General features: G+C 37.1%; 1 protein-coding gene across 4 annotated transcripts in view; it reads left to right on the plus strand.

Moving 5' to 3' along the window:
* The window catches only part of INPP5B (inositol polyphosphate-5-phosphatase B), a 2,334,801-nt gene that overhangs the window by 2,024,999 nt on the left and 297,177 nt on the right, over positions 1-12,625 (plus strand). The window lies entirely within an intron of this gene.

Below are 12,625 nucleotides of genomic sequence, written 5' to 3' on the forward strand. Positions count from 1 at the left end.
GAGCTAAAACCCTCGTAAGAATGTAGATGATGCCCTTTTTAGATTCTGTGCTTATAATAGTGAGTGCAGTTCTCTGGATGCACAGGGTGTTAAGACACAGTACTGGAGGATGGCTATGGTGCACATGTTTTCTATTGACTATTTCTCTATGAAATAGATTTTTAGAAAAATTGGAGAGTAGTTGCTTCATGTGACTTGCTGGCAAAATATGTTGGATACAAATTCCAGAATTTATCGATAAAAAGGCAAGAGTTTAAAGCAGATGTGTAAAAACAGACAGCATTTAGTTCCCCACTGTCTTGTTACTAAGCTCGTCACATTTATGTCTGGAAGTTGTACACAATGTAGCTTTATTGCACAAGCCCCAAGTGCTATGTTGCAGCTATAGAGAGATCTTACGATCACCTGGCTTTTTCACATGCAGTTCTTGAGGTTTACCTTGCTTTGTGCAGTGCCTGAAAATCATTTTTATTGGTAGAACCACCCATGCTTTATCGATCAGGATTTACAAGCATGCATATGATTATTTCCAGGAAAGACCACTTAAATGCATTGTTTAGACACATTTTAGACTGTATGAAATATAAATTTTTTTTGTATTGATTTTCAGTTGAAGGATATTGGGGGGGGGGGGGCAAGAAAATTCTTTGGACGTTAATGAATTGAAATGGCAGATGAGATTAAATGCTTTGGAGCCAGCTAGTCTTAATCCTTCTTCTTTTGGCTTTTCCCGGTTAGGGGTCACCACAGCGGATCACCTGTCTGCTCATGATTGCCAGTGGAGTTTTACAGTGTCGAGTTGCCAGCCGGGTGCTCAACCTTCCACCGAAGGCACACACACACACATGCACTCACACCTAGGGCCAATTTAGAGTGTCCAATCCACCTAGAGCATGTCTTTGGGATGTGGGAGGAAACTGGAGCACCCGGAGGAAACCCACGTGACCACAGGGAGGACATGCAGACTCCGCACAGAAGGCACCCCAGCCGAGGATCGAACCGGAGAACCTCTTGCTGTGAGGCAGCAATGCTAACCGCTGCACTACCGTGGCCACCCCAGCTAGTCTTAATGATACTGTATTTTATACCAAAGAAGTCTTAGGTAAATGTAATAATTATTTTTTCCTTTACAAAGGTAAGTAATGTTGTCATTGGTTAGTAATTTTCATGGGATGATGTTTGCACATGTTCATCTGCTTAATACAACAATGCTTTTTGCAGTCTGATGAAGTCGTGGTTCATATGTCACAAAGAGGAAAGCACTTACTGCTATTGTTTTAATAAAATGTCAGGTGAAAGTTTTGTGGCAGCCTTTTTAATATAATTAATAATGAGTTGGAGGAATTTATTTGGGAGTGGAAGTGGGAGAAGCTGATTCTACCCATAGAACAAGGTGGTATGAAGGGCACTTTAGAGCTATGCAGTTAAGGTTTGTATACATTTACAAGCAGAAGGATACATGATGATGATTGGGGGGGTTGAGAAATAAGTAAAGAGTAGAATATTGGATACAGGTCCTTAAGGAGAATAACAACAACCTTATATAATATTATATCCATGAAGTAGCAGTAAGTATTCTAAGAACCAAGCCAACACAAGAATGGAGAAAGGATATTTTACAAATATAAATGACTGCAGGTAGGGGTATAGAAGATAGGCAAGAAGGGGCTGTAAATTATTGGAGAAAATTAGCAAAGGAATCAAAGTATTCAGTGCAAATAACTAAAGAGGGAAAGGTAACAGAGTGGGATGAGGCTAAGCAGAATGTTGGACTGCAGGTTAGAGACTGCCTTTAATGCCAGAGATTGCTAAGAGTACAGACAAAGAGAAAGGGATAAGTGAGTACTAAGTGAAAGACAAGCTCTGATAGAGTTCTTACTTGAGTCTAGAACAGAAGCTGCTGTTAAAGGAATAATTTGTATAGCATATAAAATATTGCATGGTAACAAAAATCCATCAAAGGAGGTTAAAAAAGATTGTAAAGACAAACTGGAAACTCAGTTTACAAAGGACCAATGGAAGGACATCTGTATTGCTCAAAATATGTAAAATTGTCCAGTAGGTATAGCATTTTTGCTTGGAAGTGTTCACATAGGTATTTTTCCCCAGGCAGGCTTCAGACAGTTTCTACTCGGGTAGAGAGCAAATGCTGGAGGTGTGATAAAAGAGAAGTAATTGGAGTCAGTTCTTTTGGTGGGAGGGTATAATGAGTTAGTAGATTTTAAATATTTCCTACAGAGTACCTTGTCAGAAATATTGGGAGAGCACGTTATTGAAACTAAGGAACTGATTCTTGTGAGCTAAGAGTATAGGATATAAATTGCCTAGACATAGTAAGGCCTTGGTGACTTCTAATAGCATTGTCTTTTCAAAAAGTACTAGCTAGAAAATGGAAATCAAAATCTAAATCAGCTATTGAACTATCCGATGGAAAATCCTTATGTTAACCATTCAGATCAGCTGGAAATGGTTATATATTTTTGGGCATGCATCCAATACCCTTGAAACTGAAATTCACTGTATTATGGCAACACTAGCTGGGTAACTTCATCAGCTGTAGACAATGAAACATCACAAGTGCCTTGAACTAGATCAAAAGTCTCTTTCAGCATTTCATTTTCGTCCTGCACCACATCAGTTCTGTAATTAATAGCCGTAATGACCAAGGTGGCAGAAATTTATTTTTTTTACCACTGAGCCAAAACGCATGGGAATGCACACAACAAAACTACAAACCAAAAGAAAAGTGTGCATGAGGTATAGTCCAGTAAGGATGAGCCCAGAACAGAAAACATGGGCAAAATAAGTGGCACAGTTGATAGTGTTGTCGGCTCACAGCAAGAGGTTCCCTGGTTCGATTCTCAGCTGGGGTGCCATCTGTGTGGAGTCTGCTTGTCCTCCCTGGGTTTGTATGTGTTTCCTCCCACATTTCACAGACATGCAGTAGGTGGATTGGATACGCTAAATTGGCCATGGTTATGGGTGTGTGATGTGAATGAACTGCCAGGCAGGGCTATCCGACCAGTGGTATAAAACTTTTGCTGTAGATGATTGTCACTGTTGAAGCAACACCCCGACCCCTTGTGCAAAAATGGGAAAAGGGGGGTTGTGAATGGGAAAAATTAATAAAAAATTGAACGCATTCATTTCAAACAGTAACAAAACTTCATCAGAACAAGTTAAGCAAGCATGCATTACTCATTTAAATATCAAAGCCAAAGAATCCAATCCTTCCATCCATTTAAAATCGGAAGCCCTTCATTAAATTCATTATAAAAGGACATTTCAAATATATATACTAAAAAGTTACTATAACAACCAGTGGTAATAAAAAGTGAAAAACAATCAATTACTTATAAAATAAAAACTCATAATCAATTATAACTTCGCTGCCCTAAATTTTAAAACAGGGACAGTTGGTTTTGATACTTAAATGAGTATTTTTAGTTAATTTGTTCTGATGAAGTTTTCATTATTGTTTGAAATGAAAGCACTCAATTTTTATTAAATGTTTATATTTGTGGTATTTTGCCCATGTTTTCTGTTCTGGGCTTGTCCTTGTAGAGTATACAGCATACACGCTTTTCTTTTGTTTTTTTTTACCGTACAGTCCAGAATTTCACACTGTCTTTTAAATAAAAGAATTAGAGGTAGGATGTTTAAAAAGGGAAGAAAAAGATTACATGGAAATGAATGGAATTTGTGAAAACAAGCACATGCAGTATAATCAGGACGACGACTGAGGTTTACGAGAATGCAGGAATTGTGCAATGTATGTAACGTTGGATTAAATTGTGAAAACAAAAGCTTATTTGTGTGCTGCACAAAAATACTAAAAAATATTACTCTGGTTTGTTTTCTATTGATGCATGTATTCATCCAGATCTATTGTGACAGCAACTACATAACTTTTGATTAGTGCCTTTTTCGTATTTGTCTTTTTTATTGAACATTTTGTGTAATACCCTCTAAACTGACGTTATTTACAATTCACAACTGGCTCCACTTTGAAGTTGTAAAGTATAGCATATCGATGCTGTATTCCGTAAACTGAGTGTCAGATTGCTGAAAATTAACACTGAAGATCCCAAATTAGTTTCCAGATTGTATTGAAATAGTTATTAATACTGACTTTAACTTTGTAAATGTAGGATCTCATGAAGATGGAGGAACAATTGATGTTTACTTTGCCACAAATCAGCTCATAAAAAAAGATTACCAATTGACACAGTAACAGAGCTTACAAGCACAAGGTCCTAACACATCGATACTCTTGACACTTTGGAGTAAAGAGCTGTTAAATAAATACCGGTACTCTTCTGTTATCAGGGCAACACTGTTAACTATAATAAACAGATAATGGTGTTCCTAAGTGGGAAAAAGCTGAACTGTGTTTCTCTTCAGAAACACATGCACCGTTCTTTCTTACTGTTAAAGAACATACTTCCCGAAGTTTAAGATCACTTACATGGTTCTGAATGAAGACATAACCTTTCCTGGGAAATGACAGATTAGTAATGGAAAATAGCAATGTTTATTTATTAATCATAGTCTGCATAGCTTTTCCGTGGAATACTTAAGTTGTCTACCCGTTTTTTTTTTAGGCGGAAGTTTTTTCAAACGTTACAAAAAAATCAACATATTAGAAGTAGAATTTCACTGAGCAGTGTACATTGTGATGATTTGTAGTTATTTGTTTTGTTTGTTTGTTTTAGGCATGCCTCTCAACTTCCTAGAAATAGAGAATGTCCACATTTTGCTTTATATTTCCATCTGTTCCTAATAACATTTGTGGCACTGAATTGAATACTAAAGTTACGAAACAGTAACAGTTTGTTTTTACATGTCATATCCTTCAGCAAATGCATGCTAACAATGCAAGTTCTGTCATTCTGGCAACTTTATAAGTGTATAGGAGCAGCATTTCACCGTGTCATATTTGTATTAATCTCTGTAGTTATAGTATACTTACTGTGTTAAGGCAGAAGCGTACTCGTACGTATGCGTGCTGCTGTCACAATATTTAAAAACACTATGTCAGCTCAGTGCATGTTTCTCAATCAATCAGGGGCACGTTTCAACAGAATCGGGGACAAATCTAAAGCAAATCATGGACGTGGACACTTTTAAAATATTAATACTATTAACACAAAACAATCGCAGAATAAGCAAATGTGAACTGATATACATTTACTGAAGTAAAATAAGTCTATAATTGTTATTGTCAAACAAAAAAAAAAAAAAAAAAAAAAAGAGTGTTGTTTTCCATTGTTGGGCTGATCACCGAAATTGCAAAACCGCTCATTAACGGTGTTGCCCTGATAACGGAAAAGTACCAAAATACCATTTTCTTTATTATTTTCTGCAGGAGGGCAAGTCCTCCCCCAAACCTTCTACATCCCTGCTGCCAATTAGTCATAATCAAATGTTGCCCATTTCTGGAGACTGAGGAGGACTAGTTTTTCAGCAAAAACAAAACTATTTCCCTTTCCTAGGTATGTGTGATCTCAAAAGGAAAATGATTCAGTATTGAGACGTGTTGGATGCAGGAAAGGCTCCCTCTGCAAAAATACAGTCACATTTTTCACGTTTTAATTCTCTTGTTGTTCTGGTCAGCACTAGTAATGTAAAAACATTAATATTAGCGTATTTGCATGCTTATGTGTTCTTTGTTCATCTAGTGCTCTAACATTAACACAGTGTTTAGAGTAGCACTGCTGTAATGGAGGAGAATCACTGATGGAGTATATTTACAGAAAACCATGTTGCTGCATTTTCAAAACTGTCATATTTTGAAACAAGAACGTTTCAGGTATAAACGGTAGGTGCATACAGCATAAATAACAACATGGACTCACAGGAGAAGGTAAATAAGCAGCATTATTGTTTGGTAAGATGGTAGCAAGTGTCTGAGTAAGGCATGGTCACGCGACACAAACACTTTTAGTGAATGTGGGGTGCGTAATAGATGTACTGCACTATACATGAATCTCTCGCAGTAACCTTATTGCTGGCATTAATAATGTATGTGTTTGTGTGGAGTCAGTCAAATCATCAGTTTGTGGTTTACTGAAATTCATTTGGTCAGAGAAATGTCATTGATGTACGCATTCATCAAAAGCTGCTATAGTAACCTATGGTTACTTATACACGAATTAAGGCAGTATATACTAACCAAATTAGAGACAATGCAACTTCCAGTTAGGCAAGATATTCCTAAATTTATAGAACCCATTATATTAACAGTAAAACAGTCTATTACTGGAAAGAAATACTAAATGTCTATCTGTAAAATAAAGAAAAAAAATAAAAATCTTATCATAAAGAAAATTTATGCGATTAATATAGAGCAATTAATAGTCAATTACCAACTGATAGAGACAAAAAACTAATTCTTCTATCCTCAAAATAAACATCTCTCTCACTACACTGGAAACGTTTACATGGAAATTCATACACAGATCTTAACATCTTACAAAATGGAATTAATGTTTAACAGATATTGGTTTTTGGAGATGAAATTAAAAATAAAAGCAGATTGGCAGCATGTGTTCTATGAAAGTCAATTGCTTAAACCATACTGGGATAAAATTCATTATTTTTTATCAAGAATATTTAATGACAAATTCCAGCTATCTAAATCTCTGATTCTGTTTAATGCACTTGTACCAGACTGTGTTCCAAGAACAAAATATACAATTTTATGGACTCTCCTAGCCTTTGCAAGAAAGGACATAATGAATTGGAAGTCTGAGTCTTCTCCAGCTTTTAAACAGTACGGAAATGTTGTGTTAACAGTATCGCAATTGGAAATGGGTACCATCAGAGGAAGAACTGAAAGAACTTCATCAACTTATTTTGCATGGGCAAAAAGTAACTGAAATATTGGAAAATAGTGACTGTAACAAATTATGATCTGAATTACAGATTTGTAGAAGATGATCGTATATTAATTCTACACACCCGTGTTAATAGTTTGTTTCTTTTATCATTTGTGTTAGATAGTTTTACTTGTTAACCTGTATAAATAGTATGTATATATTTCAGTGTTATAAAAACTTAAATTTGTTTTTCTTTTCTTTTGGAAAATAAATAATATTTTAAAAGAAAAAAGCTGTTATAGTAAGTAAATGCCAACTGAGCAACCATTTGTTTCATTTTATTTAGTGAGGGGTGCCTATGTTATACAACTGGATGTTATGACATTTATCTTGGGAGGCAGTATGGGTAGCTGCCAGTGAGTCCTTTGTGTCCTTCTGAGATAAGGTGACAGTGTAGATAAAGAAATTGGTCCTTTTCATCGCTGTTGGGTGACCTTGTAGTTAGTATATTTAGAAATGTACATGGGAGAGAGCCCATGCAGAGGGTCTCCTACAAAAACAGTTTTATGTAGTTTTAGATCACATCATTGGTTGTGTATTCAGTGGGTTGGAGTTGTTTTGGAGTCACTCTATTGAATCTTGATGTAAAGTCACATTACTGGTTGAGTGTATATTATGTATGTATATGTTTGTGTATGTATGTGCATTATGTTAGGGATGTCAGATGTCATACATATATCATTACTTCTTAGGTTCGTAGGTGAATACTAGGCTAACTGCTTTGAAGGGCCATTTTAAACGTAGCCAATAACTCAAGGTCAGAATCAAACTCTGTACCCTGTGTCTGTAAGTTAAAGACCTTAACCATTATGCCAAAACCACCCCCGAATGAAGAAACCTTGTAAAATATGTATAACAATGCTGTGATAACATCCTCATAGCTTGTAACGTCCATTCCATTTATTTGATTTTAATAGGTCTACCATATCTAGTTTACAATCACAAGGAAATGAGGCAGAAGTTTCTGCTGGCTCTGAAGACAAATCCAGTGGCTGGTTGTAGTCTGATAGATTGCCATCATCAGATTAAGTAAAAGAAAAATTATGTGGAACACTGTAATTGTTGGCCACAAGGTCCAGGTGTTAATCTGACCTCTGGTCACTGACTCTTTGGAGTTTGCATTTTCCCCATGTGTCTGTGTAGGGTTCTGATCCCTTCCAGAAACATGCTGGGTGTTCCCATCTCAATGATGGAAGGTACTGGTTCCAAACCTAACCCTCAAAGCCAAATTTGAGAGGTATGCCAATAAATGCACCCAGAAATGAACAGTCATAGGCAGAGGCACAGACTATAAGAGGTGCTTATTGTAGGACCATTTGTGTAGACCAACTGCTTTAGGCATCATTTGTGCAGCATCCTCTATATAGAACATGGACCACAGACTCAGTGCTTCATAAGGATTAGCCAGTCAGTGGTATAAAAATTGTCTCTAGGGAATCTGGACACATCATCTGATGTCAGCAGACGTGGGAGCTAGTCTAATCTGATCTATGCCAAGGACCCATGCTAAACACAAGGGGGTCTATATGCCCCTATTGGCCAGTGTGTGTCCACCATAAAGCCCAGCACTCTTGTGTCAATAAGCTACTGGCTAACCAATGTCCGTTTACCCAGCCTGGGTTACCTGAAATACCTCTATTTTACAAAAGCTGGATGCAGAGCCAATCAACCTGCCAAAAATGAACTAAGGACTGCTTCTCTGAATATGGGTTCTTTGACAAGACACAACTTGGAGGTGAACAACCTATTGGTAAGGAGGAGACTGGATATCCTGTGTATCCAGCAGAAAATGTGGAAGAGCAGCACAAGTTGCTTTGCTCAGGATCCAGAGTCTACTACTCACTAGAAGAAGGACTAGAAATGGTGTGGGATTAGTGGTAAGAAATGAGTCTTTTGTAGATGGTGAGGGATATCATCAAAATCAACGACAGACTCATGGCAATCAGCCTTCAGTGTAACAATAGAGCAGTCTTCATAAGCTTGGTCTGTGGCCCACATTAGGACTGTGATGGTGAGAAACAGACCTTCTAGTTAAAGCTGGACAAAATGAGTTGGTATTGGTAGTGAGGGCTGCCTGGGTCCATGTGGTTTGGGGCACCAGGTATAAAGAAGGAAGGAATAGGCATTGTAGACTTCTCCCTGGCAAATTGTTTAATGGTGGCCAGCACAAGATTCAACAAGGGAGATAATCCCAAGATTACATACAAGAATGGTCAACATGCTACTCAGGTAAACAGCATTGGGGCAAAACTAGAGACTGCAAAATCATCTCCAATGCAACATTTTCCACTTAGCATAATCCATTGGTGGCCACAATTTGCTGCATGTGGTGCACAGAGAAGGCTCAAAGATCAAGAGTCTAGACTGAAGACCTGGAAGTTGACTGGAAGAAAAAAGCAGGCATTCAAGGAAGAAGTTCAGGCTCTTGCACCCCAGGAAGAAGAGGAAACCAGAGCAGAAGTAGAATAGCATAATCTCAGAGCAGCATTTGCAAAGGCAATACAAAATATATTCCTTCAAGCCAGGTACAGAAATATAGTACATAAGGAAAAAAAAATTGTGAAAAAGAGTGGAAACAGTCACACACTTTGTTGCTGGGTGTGATATTCTCATGGTGGAGGGCCTATACACTGAAAGGCACAATAATGTGGCAAAATTGTTGCATTGAGGATTGTGCAAGCACTACAATATGGAAGTAGCTGAAAGGCATTGGAAACATGAACCACAAAGTATTACAGAGAAAGATGGTGTACATCACATGGGATCACCCTTCACCAACAATTCAAAAGATAGATGCAATATAGTAATCCATGAAAAAAAACAAATCAAAAGTAGCATTGATCATTGAACTTGCGATACCAAGCAATTAGAATCTCATGTACAGAGACTCACAAAGTCATAAAATATCAAGATTTGCAGGCAGAAATGAGAGCAATGTTAAAGAAAGTTATGGAGGCAGTTCTAACAGTAGTAGGAGTAGTAGGTCTCATAAAAAAAAGAATTTTCAGTAATATTTAGATATGTTACCAGTACATGTAACTCTGTAAGAATTGCAAAAAGACTCCGTTTTGGGCACATTGCGGATGCTACAAAGAGCACTTTTGGTTAACATCAAATGTAAAGATTCATGAAAATAGTATTATTTCAGTTATATGCCGACTTACAGATGGGGTCCATTTCCATCATGGTATTAGAAACCCAAAAGACTTGGAGAAATTAAACTGAGATAGATCTGTTCTCATGCTATTTCCTCAGCCACCCATAAGGAAAGGAGACAGAAGGCCTTGCGATCCTCTCAGTTTGCTTCTCTGTCTTTTCTTCTCCTCATAAAAGAAAGAGGGAGTGCTCCTCTAAGGACTGTCTTTCTTCAATGTCTCAGTCAGCAGATCTGGACTGTACTTCCCCAAACTCACTCTCATGTGAGCTATGTGTTGTAAGTGGAAAACACTATGTCTTCTGATTTCCTTCATGAGGAACCTATTTTTGGTAATGCCATTTATAAAATAATGTATGAAAACAACACAAGAACAGTTAGATGGTAGAAGAATGTACACTGCTCGTTCCACAGGACAATAGTTATCAACAGTTTATTAAAAATCACAATTCACAGAACCGTTCTGATGAAGGCTGGGGTACAGCCGAAAGCGCTCAACTGGATTTGTTATTCACGGCCGAATTGTGATTTTTAATAAACTATTTATAAAATAATGGAACATGGTAATTGAAAAAGAAAGCAAATATTGCACCTGCTATTATCTATACCTGGATGACTTATTTGGTCTGGAGCTAAGAAATAGCTAGAATTTTTTTGTCAGATATACCACTGTCTTCATTCTTGGAGTTTACTCGCCATCTAAATTTCAGCAAAACACATTTTTTGGATGTTGAAATTTCTAAGGGTCTTGATGGAACATTTGCAATTAATATCTATTGCAAACCAACTTTTTGTAATGCTTTTCTGCATTTTCCTAGTAACAACCCCCTTCCATCAAAAGAGAGGGGTAGTCAAAAGTCAATTTATTTGTGTCTCTCATTTGACCTCGGATGACAAGGTGTGCATTGACAATTTTAATATTCTTAAAGACATTCTATTCAGAAATACTACAGGAAAGGAATGCAAAATTTGCTCAGGTCATCAAAAGTGGAACTGTTTTTTCAGTGGTGACACCATTAATATTAATTCCAACAACAGCAGTAAAGCCCGTTCTGACGCATCTTTTTCTCGTCATAACAACATGGTGTTACACTGTTCACTGAATGCACTTGACATTTGAAACATCTTGTGAAAGAACTGGTTTATTCTACAGTGTGATGAGAATTTAAAATTTCTCTTCATTCATCCACCTACTTTTACTTTTAAGAACCGACCCAACTTTAAACATATGCTAGAAAGACCGGTGAATGTATCACATAATGGTTCCCTTAAAACTTTAAAATGTGGTCGTTACTACCAGTGCTCCTTCATTGATACCGACCCGAATTGTGAATTGATCGACAAAGTTTCTAGGTGGATGGCTAGAGGCAGGTACTATTGTCTGACTGATAAGGTGGTCTATATATGCATTTTATAATATGTGCATTCATTCATATTACCTTCACTTTTAACAAGATTATTTTTTGTCTAAGCAGGAAATGATGTTCTATTCTTATACCATGTTTAATATAAATTAAGTGGAAAACAGAATGACTTATTCTGTTGATATCTTCCAGTAAGACGAAAGTGCTAAATCTTATAACTCTGAGGAAAGAAATTGGAGAAAAACTGCTGTTTGTGCAATTGCTGGTGGTGGTTTTTTTTCGGATTTGGAGCGGTTTCCTAGGTTTACTTCACTTATATGTTTTCATTAACTGTCACATCATTGCAGTTATATGTGTGTTCATTTACTGTTCTATGTTTGCACATTTGCAATTCCATGTATGTTTCAAAGACATGCAGCTGGAGTGTTTCTTCCCGGGCCTTCTCTGAAAATTGGCTTTGTTCCAAGTCAGACCTTCATGGTAAACAGATGTTTAATAAAATGTATGTATGTTTGTTTTTTTGATTAATTGTTATATCGTTACTAGTCTATGTATGTATGTATGTTTATTATGTAAATCTTGTTTAACTTCCTTCTACTCAAGCTGTAAAATGGAGCATTTCTCCCAGGGTCTCCACTGAAAATAGAACTTATGCCCAGTCAGACTTTCCATGTAAACAGAAGCAATAAATCAATAAAAAATAAATTTTATTTTGTGAGGGGGACACTATCTAGCTGTTGGCTAGCATGTCTCTTTCTTATAGTTTCTGAAACCTTTGAAACTTTTGTTTTGGTCCTCGGTTTTGGTTGAGGGGTCACCAACTAGGTGTTGCCCAGGATGCCAGCTGATCCAACTACAGCTCTTATTAGCTTGAGAGATTGATGTGACCCCCCAATAGAAGTTAACAGGGAAGCTCTGGCACTATGTTCACTGGTACCAAAGGAATTACTGTGCTTTGTGTTTTTATAATTGTATGTAACAATAGCTACTTTAGCCATCTGCTACTAGCTGCACTTAACCTGCACTTATAGTTTGAGGTGCTATGAGATGACTGCTGCATTTCAGCCTCTGTAGTTTTATATTGTATATGAAACTTGACCCTATAATGCAGAGGGTTAAAGCTACATGTTGCTACCTAGTTTCATGCTGCGATACTGAATTTGCTTCCCTCTTTCTCCATTTGCATAGTTTGATACTCTAAGTAAGTCTAGAACAGTGATTTTAGG

The sequence above is a fragment of the Protopterus annectens genome, chromosome 1.part1 (genome assembly GCF_019279795.1).
Source record: "Protopterus annectens isolate FY-2018-M chromosome 1.part1, PAN1.0, whole genome shotgun sequence".
Taxonomy (NCBI): Eukaryota; Metazoa; Chordata; order Ceratodontiformes; family Protopteridae; genus Protopterus; species Protopterus annectens.